At 41.2% G+C, this 5,317-nt stretch overlaps 1 pseudogene; it reads right to left on the bottom strand.

The window, feature by feature from the left end:
• Window positions 1–3,971: 3,971 nt before the first annotated feature.
• LOC100961052 lies at window positions 3,972–5,071 on the bottom strand (annotated as a pseudogene).
• Between the last annotated feature and the right edge of the window lie 246 nt (window positions 5,072–5,317).

Here is a 5,317-nt window from a genome sequence, read left to right as displayed (position 1 = left end):
AGCATGGCAAAAGACTAGGCTCCCAGTGGAGAATAAGATTGGGACGATATATTGGATCACAGTTGGAACAGAACGATCTAGATTTTTAAAGTAAGAAATGTGGACTTTATTCACTGGTAATGATAGGAAAGCCATCAAAAAAATTTGAATAGGAATGTGACATGACAAAACACTGCCCCAGAAAGATTAACCAGGCCACCATGCATACAATGAATGGGTGTTACAGAGACCAGAAGAGGGTAGACAATTTAGGCTTTTGAAATAGTCTAGGTGAAGGAGAAGGAGTACCTTGAATGAGAATGGGAGAGTGGGCAAAGAGAGCTAGAAAATATTAGAGGCGAAGGACTGGAGGATGGGCCAAACCTTTTCCTGAAATGGAAACTGGCTTTGAGGGTAAGATGATAAATTTAGTTTGGCACATGCTGAACTGACCCATGGGAGGGACATCTGAAGTGGATGACCACAAAGCAGGAAACCTGGAGCTTGCTGCAATGTAACTGAGGAAACTAACACACAGGTGGGACAGGTCCCAATGCAGGAGTCTTCTAAGCTGAAGGTTTGCTACTGGGGGCAGTGTTGGGATGTACATACCTTGCATCCTGATTTTCCTACCATTAATACTGAATGACCTGAAATAGCACTGAGCCATTTGCCCATTGGCCTGTGGGATACTCCAGACTTTGGTATTTTGAGAGGGCATTCATATGGAAGAATAGATTTTGGTGAAATAATTATTAGTATTTTTAAGTATTTAAGTACTTCAAACATCCATTTTGTTTTAGAGAGGAGTCTTTTCCACTGAAATGACTGATGGCTTTAGTATCTTTGGACAATATTATCTTTATCAAGAAGAAAGGAGAGGCAGCAGCCTACTGGCTTTGAAAGCTGCCTAACAGTTTGGCATCAGGGAAATCTACCTGGGCCATTCATGGAGATCATCCCAAGAATAGAAACATAATTGGTACTTAGTGATAAGATTAGGTCAGGGGATAATGTATCTTCTACTTAGATGATCTTTTTTTTCTGTGTGGTGTAACAACTTTTTTTACTCCTAAGTGCAATTTAACTTTAAGACCTCATTTATAAGCATCAATCACATGCAATGAAACACATATTTGTCTGACTATCCCCTTCCTTTGGCTTTTGTGGACTGGGTTTCCCAACAATATTCAGTTCCTCTTTCTTGCTGGGTTCTGGTGCTGGTGGCAGTTCTTCATCTGGAGATTGGGCTGATGTTTTCCACCAAAGTGCTGACTGGTCTCCACATCATGCACATGATCAGGTGATCATGCATGATCAGGTGAGTGTTAGAGTTGCAGATCCCAAGATGTAGTTCCTTCATCAGTACCTGCAAAGTAGTAGAAGCAGGCCCTGGAGTTGGACCCCAGTTTCTTAGCTTCAGCAGTGATGCTCAACGTGACTTGTTCTAGGAATCCCTATAGAAACAGAAATTAGTGATTTTTAGGTCTTTAACAGACTAAGTTACTTTCTCCTTTGTATCTATTCTGGTCTGCAGACCTTATGATAAGAAGTATCTTACAACCAAGCAACTGGAAGCCAAGCAATGGCAGGCTCCAGGCTTCTCTGAATCTCTATATTCATTACGAAAGCTCTTGGGACAAATCTATCTCCTCAGGAATGATGAGTTGATTATCATACCATAAAACCAAATCTTATTAGCTGGAAAAAAGTGTTATGAAAATAAGGGATGCCACTTCTATGAAAACAGAAGATCTTGAACCACACAAGTCAACTCTTTGAATTTTCTGATAACTAATGACTTCTTATTTATGCCCCCCTAAATTTAAAATATATATTAATTGGGTATCAATTGCAAGATGAGGCAGATAGGATGAATTTGTTCTTCGTATAGTTTATGATGGTTTACCAGACATCCTCAAACTACGGCCCACGGGCCACCTGTGGCCTGCCTAGGACAATTATCTGGCCTGTAGTGTGTTTTTGCAGCCACTGCCTGTCCTGCTTAGCAGCTGACTCATCCCGGGACCTGCAATCCAGACATCCAACGGTCTGAGGGACAGTAAACTGGTTCCCTGTTTAAAGAGTCTGAGGATGCCTGGTTTAGACTTATTTCTTGAGGTTTATTTACTGTTAAAAGGAATTCATGGTCCCAGGGATTTAATGGGCAGAAACCTATAGAATATATAGGAATAAGTGATTGATTCAATATGATCTTTTGGGGGCCTGAAAGGTAAAATATAGAGGTGGATAAGATGGGGGTGGGGCAGAGAGCCTCCCGGAAGTAAAAGTGCGCCCATTCAGGGAGCGTGAGAAGAACTCTATCAGCTATTATGAATAAATACCAACAAGAGTCAAGTTACCTGGAGGATCCCAAAGATAAAGTGTCTATCTTGCTATTGGCATCGTCTTTGTCTTCTGACCATTTTGTGAATGCTCTATATGGCAGAGAGCAGCATGTAGTCATAGAATACAATGGGAACCTAGACCTTGACCAATGTTTGATCATTTTTCTGCCTCAGGTTCACTGTTCTAGACAATTGTGAAATTCTCAAGGCAATAAACATTTTTCTTTCATCTTGAACCGCTAAGATTTTCTAGTTTCTGGCTCACGGTATTAATAAATGTTTATTGGACAAATGGTTAATGTAGAACACATCTTTTATTTAAATAATTCCAAAAGATCAAGGCCCTAAAAATTCATTCAACAATTCATTTCAATATATCTGACCTAGTTTTTTAAAAAGCATTTTAGAACTTACGTATCTACTAATAGTATGTAGCAGCTATTGAATGCTTACCATAATATATACTGGTTAAGGGCTTTACTTGTGTTAAGGGCTTCTGTTGTAGTTTTTGTTTCTTTTTTCGTTTTTCAGATGAGAATATAGAGCTTCCAGCTAGGAACTGGTGGGGCCAGATGTTTTAGACTTCAAAAGCTACACTTTTTATCTGTAGAAAAAACATATTAGAACCTATTTTTAAAAATATTCATTTAAGGCCCAGTGCCTGTAGCTCAGTGGCTAGGGCACCAGCCATGTACACTGGAGATGATGGGTTTGAACCTGGCTCAGATCTGCCAAGCAATAATGACAACTACAACCAAAAAAAAAAAAAAAAAATAGCTGGACGTGGTGGCAGGCACCTATATTACCAGCACTTGGGAGGCTGAGGCAAGAGAATCACTTAAGCCCAAGAGTTTGAGGTTGCTGTGAGCTGCGATGCCATGGCATTCTACCGGGGTGACAGCTTGAGACTATCTCAAAAAAAAAGTCATTTAATTGGTTATGTTCCCAAGGCAGGAATCTATTCTTCTGTATTTCTAATCTTTATTGCATGGTCCTCTGTAGCAATGAAAAATAAAGGTTTGCTTGTTTAGTTACTTTATTGTCTTGAAGACCACTCTGAAGTCATGCATCAGAATTTTTTTTTTTTTTTTTGCAGTTTATAGCCAGGGCCAGGTTTGAACCTGCCACTCCCAGCATATGGGGCCAGTGCCCTATGCCTTGAGCCACAGGTGCTACCTAGGCATCAGAAATTTTTAACTTAAAAAATTTTGCTATTTCCATATTTTGATGACATTTTCCCATAATTACTGGCTCCTGTTATTTTTATAGTTTTAAAATAAGTACATTCTATGATATGTAAGTTATATGTCAATAAAGTTATTTAAATAAAAAACATTTTTTTGTTTTGAAAGTTTGGAGCTCAGAAGACTTAGAAATTTTCTTTCTTTTTCTTTTTTGTTTTTTTAGAAGATAATCTGATTTTGCTTTATTGATATTACCCCAAATCGGTATTTGCAGACATGAAATTAAACAGACTTTATAAGACCACCATGGGGAATGTTTTAAAAAGTTAATATGAAACACTCAGTGAAAATCACCAGTTCATGTGTGTTACAATACAATAACTAATTCATAACTTTTCAACCAATATCCATCATACTTCATTTCATTAAAAACTATTTTTGAGAAGAGATCAATCTGAGGATATGTAAAAAAAATTCAGAAAAACATTTTCATATCTAGCCACAATCTTCCAGCTTGTCTATGTGGTCAATAGTTGATTATTTTTTGAAGGGCATCATAGCACTTCCACTTGTCAGGGATGTGGAATGGCTCAAAAATGTGAGGAAATGGTGTGCCATATTCACATACTCTTGATATAGGAGCCTCTAGGTTCAAGAAGCAGCCTCCTGAACTGTGGCGCTGATCTCCCAGGCAAAGCGCCGGGTCAAGGGGGCCTCGGGACTATGAACAGACATCCTGTTTTGATCACAGACTTACAAACGGTACCCACATCCCAGGGTGGTATGGTCCTCAGGTCAATGATTTCACAAGACATTCGGAGATTTTCTTTTGGCATGGAAGTCACCTCCCAGATCCCATGAACCTGAGGGCTCCAGGCAACTAGGGTGACATCACTCCCTTCCTGTATGACTTCCACCAGGGACAGTGTAGTACGGTTCTACTGGGACCTGTTCCACTGCTGCTTTATAAGGTATTTTAGGTTCAAAAAAATATACAAGGATTTTTATGCTCTCTGCATGACAGAAGAAGTACCTGGGCCTGGAAAGGGCTTCTGGATATAACCACCTTGATTCCCGGGCAATGGGTGAAAAACGCTTCTGGACTCTGAGAATGATGGAGACCTTTGTGGTCAACACAGCCCCACGGGGACCAGGTGGTGAGGCTTCCACAGTTAAAAAGGTCCCCAGAGTGGTAGTGATACTTGGCAGCTAAATTAACAATCTGATCAGACGCAGGGAAAATGTCATCTGCAAACTGGATTTCTGCGGTGGCTGTAGCACCAGTGACAGCAATTCCAATTCCAAATACAATTCCTTGCTCACACAGTGGAGTATTAAAAACTCTGTCTTTGCCGTCCTTGTCTCGCAAGCCGACAGTGCATCTGAAGACTCTGCTGAAGTTAGCATCTTTGCCAAATGGATCTTTGGCAATGCAGTGGATCTTTAGCCAATGAATTGTCCAAGGCACTGGTCACCGACTAGAAAAGATTCATTTTCTAAGTTTGCCCGTAGTGCTGGGGCTCCAGGTCCGGCTGGAAAGTGAAGTGGGCCACCTGCTGCCACGGGACAGCATTCCAGCCAGCCGAAGCGGGCCACAGGAGGCTGGGGCTGTGAAGTCCCTGCCAGTGGCGCTCAGCGCCGGCTGCACGCAGCCAGAGCAGCAGTACTTCAGTCAGTGCCGCCATCCCCGCCTGCTGACTTAGAAATTTTCATTCTGGAAACTCCAGCACCTGCCATACAGTCCAGGGCATCCAGTCTCAGGCCATGGTTCCAGGCAGGGGCATGTGGCATATTTCTTTGTAAACA

The sequence above is a fragment of the Otolemur garnettii genome, unplaced genomic scaffold (assembly GCF_000181295.1).
Source record: "Otolemur garnettii isolate 467f Iridium unplaced genomic scaffold, OtoGar3 scaffold00006, whole genome shotgun sequence".
Taxonomy (NCBI): domain Eukaryota; kingdom Metazoa; phylum Chordata; class Mammalia; order Primates; family Galagidae; genus Otolemur; species Otolemur garnettii.
Note: the sequence above shows the minus strand (reverse complement) of the source record. Positions and strands in the feature narration are given on the sequence as shown.